The following is a 12,050-nucleotide window of genomic DNA, read 5'->3' on the forward strand; positions in this document are numbered from 1 at the left end:
TTGCACAGCATCCACTCTATTTCTAGAGACAGCGCCTCTCTACTTTGAATTAAAGATATTTAACACGTCTCTAAATACTGTGAAATGTTGCAGAGTTATGCAATTGAGTTCAACGGGAACACATCAGCTCACACTTATTGAATGTTGGACAGCAAGAGCTGTGGCCATTCTACACTCTACCCCATGCAGTCTAGCTTTTAAATGAGTAGCCAAATAAACACTTAACCTGCTGTGTGTTCAATGCTTCTCTGCTTGCATTACTTGCTTGGTAACAGATGCTTAAGGATGAAGAACAATAATAGTCAAGAAGTAGGGTAAAGCTTTTGAGACAGAAAAGTTATTATTTGATGCAGACTTTTCACAGGACACACACACACACACACACACGTGTATGTATAATTATAAGCCAGAGATTAAAAGCAAACAAAAGTTTGAGATCTTATAAAACCTTACAGTACTGCTCTCTCTAGGATAAAATGGCTGCATTGCAACAAAGCATACAGTGATGGGTGTTTCATTCTGCCAGTCCCAAAGCTGAAGTCACTCCAAAAGGAGCAGCAGGGGAATTCCCACACGAGAGTCCCACAAATCCTCCCAAGGGTGGAACTGGTTGGAATTCCAAACAAAGAAACAGGAGATACCAGAGTGATCGGTCTGGAGCATTTATTAGGGAAACTTATTATGTACAAAGTGGGCTGCATATCAGTGACTGGGAATGTTCAAGGTCCTGGTTTGCATTCAAGCCTACTGGGAAAAACCTGCAGCTGGTGGATCACAGAGCAGTCAAGGTACTCTAGATTTTCAGTGAGGACGCAGAAAGAAAGCAGGGGCACTGGGGTACCCTACAATGGGGCAATCAGGAGGTACCACAAAAAGTGCTCCTTAATATTCACTTTAAGCTGCTGAGATAGGTGAAATTCTCCCTCCTCACAAAAAATGAGTCACTTGCAGGGTTTGGACATTAATATGTTCACTAATTAAAGCAGTGCTTGGGGGAAGGACAACATGACTATAGACCGAAAGCCCATCATGTCATTGCCCACTACCCACATGGCAGGCCATCACCCACATGGTGCGCCCTGGCAACAGTTGCCAAAATGAAATAATATAGAGAAGAACTCAATCTTCTGTTACTCCCCGCTTACTCCTAGCTTTCCCAGGAAAGAAGGAAGAGAGATATTCTGAGATTTGTTGAGGCTTAGAAAGCAATATCCCAAAGTATAACAGTTTTGCACGCGAGTACTTTGAACTAAAGAACCAGCCTCCTTGCCAGGTCTTTCCGACCTTCCCCTTCCTCACCCCACCATGTCTCTCTCCCTTCTGCCTCTCCCAAAACACGGGGAGGGCCTTTCTCTGGTTTCCCTATCTGACTAAGGGAAGTTCCTCTAGAAGGAACACAGTGGTAGTGAACCCCTTTTCTGTAATCTACATTAACTAGAAAAGGTTAACTTGTATCACGGGAGAGGAGACTAAAAGTTCACCATGCCCAGGACCTCACACTCATCAAGACTTTTTACCTATTCTTTCTCAGAGCTGCTACCTAGGAGACTTTATCTACATAATAAGACAATCTTTGCTCCAAGGCAGTTCCTTCCCTCAGCCTCCCATAGTTTATTGTCACCACCCTCCAGAAGCCTTTAAACCCGTTTTTTTTCTAGTAGCTCAAAATGCTATTGCACCTTCAACCATCTGGCCTTTCTTATAGTCTTATACATTGTGGGAGCCCTAAATATGTATGCCTTTTCCCCTGTTAATGTGTCTACTGTCAAGTTTATTCCAGAGATTAAACCTTCAGAGAGTGGAAGGACAGTTCCCTTCGCCTCTATGGACACAAAGTCTACACTCCTCGTGGGAGGAGAAGCCTTGGGATAAAGATGAGAAAGTATTGACTTCCCTCAGGTTTCACCTCAAAGTTTGTCACACTATGGCATCAATTCTACAATTTTCGTGTCTGTCAGATGTAAGAGAAAACATCAGGACGCCTATGAGAGCTTTCACAGGTTGGAAGCAGGAAGCTGGAGTAAGGTGAGAGACCAAGATTTCACTGTCTCAGAGCAGAGTTCAGTGCCTGAGAGAGCACGAGGTGGAGGTGATACAGAGAGCGCCAGGTGACACTCACACTCATTACTGGCATTGTCCACAGGAGGGAGTGACGATCCCAAAGCTCAGATGTGACCATGGCAGGGATGCTGCTGGCTGCAATTGTTCCTTGGGAAAGATCAGAGAAGAATCAGAGAGGACAATGTTTTCAAATAAGAGGGGGTACATTTCTTTCCGTTCTTTTTCCATTTTAAGTCTATTAACTGTGGCTTAGTGGGGAGAATCAAATGTCTTGGAGACAAAATATTGGGACAAATTATTGAGTGTTTTTTATAAAGACGCTAACACAGTTGGCTTGGTTTGTATCTAAAAAAAGTGTCAATAAGACTTTTAATCAGGAGAAAATAATTACTGAGGTTTATAAAAATACTTAAAATTTCCCACATTATATCACCTATTATTGGCTTTTCTTTTAACTACTCTATCTGTTGTCCATTTCAGTAGGAAAATAAATATCTGTAAAACCCAATATTATTGAAAAATAAATAACTGAAAATGACTATAGGCCTTAGAGCTTAAAAACATCGACTTCTAGAGAAAACAACACAAAACAGAAAGGGATCATCTATATTCTTAAAAATGCTTTAAAGCAAATTATATAAAAATTTTTAAAAAGCATAAGATAAAATATAAAGTATTGAAATTACATTTTTAATTTAATTTGGTAGCTAAAATTCTGACAGGGCAAAATAGGATTCAACATCAGTAAATTTATTATAGTTATTATTTTTAAAATATTGTTTTATAATTCTAAAAAATCATAATTCTCATAAAAATTGATAAATCAGTAAGCAAATAAAAATAACAAATAAGATCAAAGTTAGGTTTTGTTTCACAAATACTCATAGAAGATTATAAGAAATACATGTATAATTTTTAGGATAGGTAAAAATAGGCAAATAATAATCAAATTAAAATTAAGAAAGAAACAATGGCCGGGCGCGGTGGCTCACGCCTGTAATCCTAGCACTCTGGGAGGCCAAGGCGGGTGGATCGCTCGAGGTCAGGAGTTCGAGACCAGTCTGAGCAAGAGCGAGACCCCGTCTCTGGCACATGCCTGTAGTCCCAGCTACCTGGGAGGCTGAGGCAGTAGGATCGCTTGAGCCCAGGAGTTTGAGGTTGCTGTGAGCTAGGCTGACGCCACGGCACCACTCACTCTAGCCCGGGCAGCAGAGCGAGACTCTGTCTCAAAAAAAAAAAAGAAAGAAAGAAACAAAATGCAGATCTACCATCCCTTATCTGAATCATTTGGAGTCAAGGAGTATTGCATATATCATATATTACATAACATCTCCATCAACACTTTGTAATTTAACACATTAATATTTCTTAACATTTACACAAATGAGTGATAAATAAGACTATCAATGTTAATATTAATGTAGGTTAGGTTTAGCTATGAAATATAATTTGGTGAAAAACTTAAGGAGAAAAATGTATTGTTTCCATAGTTTGCTGCATTGTAGAATAGCAAAAAAAGGCGGGGTGGGGGGGTGGGGGTGGGGGTGGGTGTTATGTTCCTTTACTATACATTTACACACAAATCAAAGAACTTCAATGACAATAAACATCTTGTGTCCTATAGGGCAATTCCCTGACAAGTCAGTGAGAACATAGCAGGGGAGTGCCTATGTTATATTCACATGCAAAGGACTCTGTAGCCACTGACATTGTGCAGCAATTCATATGTACCAAAAAGATAATGATTAAATTCAGGAAATTAGCAGAAAGAGATTTACAAATAGTGTTCAAATATAATTTCAAGGGAAGTAAATGTTTGAATGGTTATTAAATAGTTTTAAAATTTTAATCACCTCGCTGTAAGAAATACACTGCATATTACCCACAGCTGACCTTTTCATCCTTTAAATGCTGTATCCTGCAGTGGAAATCCTCTAAAAGTGTTCCTCGAGTTTAGTAGCAGTCTTGGGATGGTGGATATCGTGACCACAGGGCCTGGACAGTTAACAGAATAATATGACCATCAGACATCTTTTGTGGTAGCTTATTGATCCTGGTAGTCCTAGGACTGGAATGGATTGGCAATTGACCAAAAATCCAACTTAATATGTATAACTAAAACAACAACAAATAAATCAAAGCAAACAAACAAAAATCATAGGTCTGATGAACAAAAGTCTAACTTGAATCACCTCAATAAATAGTCATGGCCTTTAACCTAATGCCCAGACCTCAGCCAGTGTATATACCAGGATTCCTTTTTTAAAGGAGGCTGTAGCAATGCCACAACTTGAAAATGGATCCCACAGCAATGCTACAACTATATATTTCTAAATACTTCCTTCTCCTAAGGGACCTGAAATCATTTACCATGTAACTGCACTGGAGAAAAGAAATGAGGTTACCAGATACTGAGTCTGAAATGACGATAATTTCTGTGCACTCAGGACACATTGTGGTTTGGATGTCAGGTGATAAACGGAGTTTTGGTCTGGGTCTATCTCTGCTTTGCCACAACCAGAAAGCAAAGTTGAAATAGACTCAGTAACTGATAGACTTAAACAGTTACCTTTCATTCAATCCTATTCCTTAATTTGTGATATATCAAATAGAATATTTTCAAGTTACTATTTAAAAAAATTAACCTTGGTTTTTATCGAGTTAATGTTTGTATATAAAGACTTACTCATCATTATATTATCATATAATTGATCAAAACACTTTGTAAAGTTTGATTTATGATACACTGCAATGGTCTTTAATAGCAAAAACATGTAAGGGATACTCCTTAGAACTAATAAAATGTAACTTCATTTAAAGATCTTACCAATGCATGTGCTGCAAAAGACTTCTAGTTTTAATTGATAATTCTAACACTTTAATTGTCATAAAAAAATTCCTTTCACCAATTTATAAATTGTCTCCCTTAGAGTAGAAAATGAAATGTCCATATAGATATAAAATAGAGTTCATTTTAGATTAATAATCTTGAAAGTGTAACGAATATGTTATACTTATGATATGTAGATGGAATATAATATAGCAAAATAGTTTAAAATGTGGGTTTTAGAGTCAAATTCCTATACGTAAATCCGGTTTCACCACTTACCACCTGAGTGATTTTAGTCCAACTTACTAACTTCTCTGTGCCTCAATCACTGTCCTTCCATTTCTCTAACATAAAGTTTTAAAACACATTTTTCTTTATTGTTCTTATGCAAACTGAAAATGAAGAGTATACTCTACTGTATTAGATTAAGAACTGTAGATCTCTGATGTAAAATGTATGTACATTGCCAAAGATATGATAATAATAAAGGTAATAATAATAATTACAATATTGTTATTATGTCAATAATAAAAGCATAGTTTCAATAAAGAATACAAGTACAATTTAATTAATCTTGAAAAAAATCACTGTTTTAGGTATTCTTATTCTCCCCTTTTTAAATATAAGAAAATTGAGGTACAAACTGGTTTAGTAATTTGCCCAGGATCATACAGCTAGTAATTGGTTTGGCCAGAATTCCAACCTCACCATCTGATTCCAGCATTCATGCTCTTAATTGCCATGTTGCATGTAAGTAAAGACCTACAGCTAAGAAAACATACTGACATGACTCCTTTGTTGCTGTACTGAATTGTCATGATCAGCATGGTAAAGAAGGAAGTACTTTCACAACCAACTAACAAACAGGATAAGGAGAAAGAATTTCACATAGAAGTGAGAACAGCTGAAAACACTGTACAAGCCCCACTCCTAGTTGTCCTGGTTGGGAGTAAATTACCTAAGATTTCCAAGATCATAATACAAAAAGCCACAGGTAAATGTAGCAAATGGTAATAAGAAGTGGAATAATATTTATATTACCTAACTCCACTCTAAAGGGAGGTCTGAGAGGAACCTTGGCAGTGGGCAACAGATAAATGTTCAGATTTGGGCTATTAGGTCATTAAATAAGAAATGTACAATTTCAAATCAAGTTTAATTTATTATATCTCAGACAAGAAGCAGTACAATTAATCAAAGTATGTACCTAAACTATCCACACAGTTTTGCCATCTTAACAGTAACTTGCTTATGCCAGCAGCAAAGAAGCCTGGAGAGCGAGTGGCAATGAAATTGCAAAGGTGTTTTCCACAGCTTGTTAAGAATTGTATATTTTCTCACAAGAAGTGGTCTAAAGCCTAGAAGAAGTGGTAGTCAGTTGGTGCATGGTCTGGCGACTACAGTGGATGACAGAGAGTTTCTAAGTCCAGCCTCTGTAGTTTGAGCAGTGTTGTTTTTTGCAACATGTGGTCTTGCAAAAGAATTGGCCTGTCTCTATTGATCAATCTTGGCTGCTTAATTGCAAGCATCTTCATCATTTAGTCCAATTGGTTGCAGTAGATATTCACTGTAATCGACTGACCAGGTTTCATGAAGCTGTAGTGGATAATACCAGCGTTGGACCACCAAACAGACACCATTAGCTTTTTGTCGAATATTCGGTTTTGGACTGTGTTTTGGCATTTCATCTTTGTCCAACCATTGTGATGAATGCTTGTGATTGTCAAAAAGAATCCATTTTTCATCACACATAACAATATGATGTAGAAATGGTTCACCTTTATGTTGTGACAGCAAAAAAAGGCAAGCTTTGAAATTATTTCTCTTTTGATACTCACTTGATTCATGTGGTACTCATCTATCCAGCTTCTTTACCTTGCTGATTTGTTTCAAATGGTCCAATATTGTTGGAATTTTAACGCCAAACTTTGCTTCTAATTCAAGTGTAGATCGAGATGGATTTGCTTCCACTGCAGCTTTCAGCTCATCATTATCTACCTTGGTCTCAGGTCACTCACATGACTCATTTACAAGATTAAAATCACCAGAATGGAACTTCTCAAACCATTGATGTGTGTTCATTAGCCACAGCCTTCCCAAACACTTCATTGATATTTCTAGCTTTTCTGTGCTGCATTGACTCCATGACAGAACTCATATTAAAAAATAACGTGTTTTTGACTTATCTATGGCTTCACAAAAATTGTCCTAAAAAGGTTTGAAAGATAATCACAAGCCAAAATGTGCATTTGAAAGAATGAGGATGTACCTTCACCAAAAAAAACAAAAGGAAGAAGTGTCAAAGTGAAATGTCAGAGATATCAACCATCTAACTTAGTACTTAAGGAAATTGGACGTTATATATTTGATAACCTAAATCTAAGGCATTGCAATGACACTGCTTGTTCATGATCCATACTTTTTGCCTGTTGACTTTGATAGCCTGCGTAAATAAACAAGGAGTTTCTGGGAATCCACATTTTCCCACCTATTTTATCTGATGGTATCACTACCTGGAGAAACCTCTAGTGTAGACCATAAAATGGCAAAACTATTTCTTCTTGTGACCTGGTGACACTTGCCTGAGAAACATGGCTATTATAGAACCTGTTATTTATTTATTTTTTTACATGAACTTTACTATAGTTATAGAGAGTTGAGTCCATCCCAAGCGATTAGTGGGAAAACAAAAATATAGATTTTTTTTTTTGCTATTGTTGTTGTTATAGATTAGGGATAGTCCTGAATATGAGACTCTTTGTGGTTTCATGTGATAAAGTTAGTTTAAGCTACTTTCATATCAATATAGTGGTAGGTGCAACTGAGGATTCAGATATGTCTAGAACTGGTTTCTACGTATGCCATGAGAATTCTCTCTCTCTCTCTCTCTCTTATACTTTCTTCTGTGTTGGTTCATTCTTAAGAAAACTCCTCACATGGTGCACACATCAACAGCAGGAGCTCTAGATTTTGTAAAAAGAAAATGTCTTCCCTTGGGCTATTTATTCATAAATAAATTTGTGAAAAACAAACAAACACACACAACCATAGATAGCTCGGCTTGTGTAACTGTTTTATCTTCGGACCTGTACCAATTATTTTATTAGAAGAAAGTGTTTACCAGCTTCAGTTACATGTCCATATCTGGTACTAGGCCAACCTGGTATAGAAAACATTGTTTTTCCTTAAAGAAACACTGGACTCACATAAGTACTTACAAATTCATGATTTTGTTTTCTTTTTCTGCAAGTATGCTCTTTCTTATTTTATTTCCAATGTTCCCATGCTTACTAAGTATTTCCAAGGTTAGTGCATTTAGATATATGAATTAAAATAATTGATTAAATGAATAATATCTCAAACGTCTTCAATTATAGGTACTAGAAAAAAATTAAATAAATATTGCATTTAAAAAAAGCAATTTAATATTTTTCTTTGAGATGACTTCCTTAATAAATTATAGCATTATAGAAATTCCCCCCAAAAAGCATTTAAAAAATTCAAAAGAAATATTATCTAAAGTAACTTTCTGTAAAATTTCGATAGCTTTGCTTCCCTAACAAAGAATGTTGCATGACTTGAAGGAGGGTATAGAAGCTGAATTTTGCCACTGGTATCTATACATTTTCTCACTGAAGAGAATGATATTCAAACTGAAAATAGAAGCATCTGGTCTCTGCCGCCTACATTTTCATATTTGCTTTCCATCAAACTACCTAGACACCTTTCATTCAAGTCATAAGTATATATGGAATTCACCCCTAAAATATTTGAAAATTTGCTTCCTTCCAAATTCTCACATTTTTTAAGATTTTATAGGGAAAAAATTGAAAAGGATTATAACAAAGTTTAATAAATAACTTGTTTAATGTAATTATATACTGTCTAAAAAGTATTTTTTACATTGCACTTCCATTTTCTAATATTAAGATTATTTCTGAATATTAACAGTTACATATGTCATTTTGAAAACTCATAAAGGTATACAAAGACAAAAATTTTCAATATTGTCATTTAGAGGTGATCTCTGATAATATTTTCATGACATTTTTCTCCCTATGTACGTGCAATGTAAACAGTTAAAACTACATTGGTAAACTTTTTATCTTGCATTTTTCAACAAACAGATGATAAGCATTTCCTTCCTCATATAATTAAAAGTCTTCATTTCAATAATTTTATTGTACTATAAAAATATATAATAATTTTCTTGTTCATTTGGTATTGAGCTTTAGGGTTATTTTAACCTAACTGTATATGCACAGACTGTGGGGTTAATGTGTGTGTGTGTGTGTGTGTGTGTGTGTGAGATTTCTCTACATAATTTTGCACTGCATTATTACAGTTAAAAAATGTGAATTTTATAGGTGAAAATCAAATTTTATTACCTTAATTTTCATTTGTTTAATTATTAGTGAGGTTGAATATTTTTAAATGTTCATTAGCCAATGCAACTGAATAATTAATGATTCTGCAAGCTACAGAGAAACTCTTATAGAAACATTGGCTGAATCTGATCAGATGCATTTTATGCAAAAGCATTTATGTAGATCAACCATTTTATTTAAGCTTTTTTATTCTGTACAATATCCCTTTCCTATGTCTATGTTTTATATAATATCTGAATCTTCAAAGTTCTTTTATTATGCCCTTTTTACTAATTTGATTCACTTATTTTATTATTGGAATATTAAAAGTCTTACAGATTACTGTCAATTTTTTAATTTTCAACAGAATATATTTCATTTAACAATTATTGATTCCTGACTTAGATACAAGATTTTACGTCAGATGCAGTGAGGAAAACAAGAGAATGTGATTCATTCCCTACTTTCAAGTAGTTGACCATCTAGTAGGGTAGAAAAATATGGGTGCAGCCAAGCATAATCAAGACTGTCAACAGAATATGAAATTAGCCAAACAAAAAATTCCAAATGGGACATAAAATTTACTTTGTAGTTTAATTTATTTTTCTTTGTTGCTTTCTTTGATGTTAATGAAACCTATTGAGCCACCTGTGGTGAAATGAATAGGTTGATGAAAAGAATGAATTTGAAATGATGTCAAAGTTATATCAAAAAAGGTAGGTGAAAACACAGGAAAAAAAATCTGACTTGTTACCATAAGAATAGACATATGAATAGAATTCATAATTAGAATGGCTTTTGAATTCACTATATTATATATTTTTACATTAATTTATAGATTTGCTAAATGAAAACTGGGCTGTGTTCTGCCAGTCCCCATTTCTCCATAAAGCAGCAGTTTCTGGATCTTTTCACCCTGCAGGTGTTACAACTAATTAAACCAGTGTTTCTATTTTGCAAGTATTATGATTTTGATAGCTAATGGTGATTAGTCTAGATAATATTGTTAGGCTCTCACTTTCCAGCTTAGGGGTATCACTTTCATTTTAAAGTGTGGATTGTTTCTTATCTAACTTTGAAAATAAGATTAGATGCTTTTAAACTAATGTTTCCTATATGGTCTAACTATGAAAATTTATATGATAATTTAAAATCTGATAAGCCATGAGTGGCATAAGACTGCATAATAAAGCAATCATAAGCATTGACATGTTGGGCAGAATTCAGTTCACTCTGCTGTTAGAAGGGAAAAATTTCCCACCACATGTTGAAGAGTTAGAAAATCATTGAAGACATTATTTGTCATTTAACAGAATTTTCTTTATTTTATCCACTTTCAACACATCTGGAAAAGTTTATTTTGTAATTTCAACAATAGTAATGGAGAAAACACAGGAAAATATAACTGGTTAGTGTTTTGTGCTGTTTATTTGTATATGTTTTGAATGCTAACTTTATAAAACAAGATACTCCATAAAGCATAAAAATGGTTCAGATGTTGTTCCTGATACCTACGAGAAGTCATTCCATATACCTCCTATTTGCATCATAGGATTTGGGTATAGATTTGCTACATACTATCCTTGTGACCCTGTAAAATTGATTAGTCAAAGCTTCCATGTTGCCAAAAGTAAAAAGAAAATAGAAATTTCTATCTGCCAAGGTTGTGAGGATTATATTATCTAACATATTAGCACAATTTCTGACATTGTAAAAATCAAAATCAAAAACCAAAAAAACCTTTGGTTTCTCTTGTGGGCAGCTTCTGATTATCACTCACAATATCCCCTGATATTCACACCCTTGTATAATATGCTCCTATTGAGTATGAGCTGGCTCCAGTGACATGTGTTTAAAGAATAAAATATAATAAAAATAATATGTTGCTACTTCAATGATTAGGTTACAAAAGATATGATTTCTCTCTTGCTAGAACTTTCCTTCTTACTGACACTCTCTCTTTCTCCTTTGCTTTCTTAGCTTGCTCATTTTGATGATGTTGGAGAGATGCCTACATTAAGGAACTGAGATCCTCGGTCCACAGTCCTTCCAATAACCACTGAGTGAACTAGAAGGTGGCTCTTGCACCAATTGAAATTTGAGATAACTACACCTCTACCAACATCATAACTGTAGTCTTGTGAGAGATCTTAGCCAACACCTTGATTTCAGTCTTCTAAGAAACCCTAAAGCAGAGAATCCAGTAAAGCCATGTTCTGATTCCTGACTCACAGAAATTGTGAGCTAATAAATGTGTGGAATTTTAAGCTGTTATGGCTAATAAGTAATTTGTTATCCAGAAGTTGGTAACTCATACAGTTTATCACCCATATTCCTTCTCTTAGCCTGCATTTGCTGACCTGTAAAAGATAACAAATAATTCATGCTCTATTGACCTCAGAGAACCTTTTTAAAGTTTAAATACAAAAATGTGTACAGAAGAACTTATCAAACTATCAGATACTACAAATATAAGCTAATTTTAAGGAATTAACAACTTTAACACAAGCGATAGGTCACAAGGCAAATAATTACCATTCACTGAGCACCTAGGATGTTCCAGGCACTTCCAAGATATTTTGGAAATACATCTAATTGACAGTACGTATCCATAAAATAGGCATCATTATTATGCTCATCTCATAATTGAGAAAACTGAGGATCATCAAAGGCCAGTAACACGCACAAAGACTAGAATGGGATGGTTTCATAATTCATTATTTAGGTGTGATTCAAACGTCCACGTTATTTCCTCTATAAAATCCTGTTTTCCTGTTGTTGTTTTCACAAAA

Source organism: Lemur catta, chromosome 1, assembly GCF_020740605.2.
Source record: "Lemur catta isolate mLemCat1 chromosome 1, mLemCat1.pri, whole genome shotgun sequence".
In the NCBI taxonomy this organism is placed as follows: Eukaryota; Metazoa; Chordata; class Mammalia; order Primates; family Lemuridae; genus Lemur; species Lemur catta.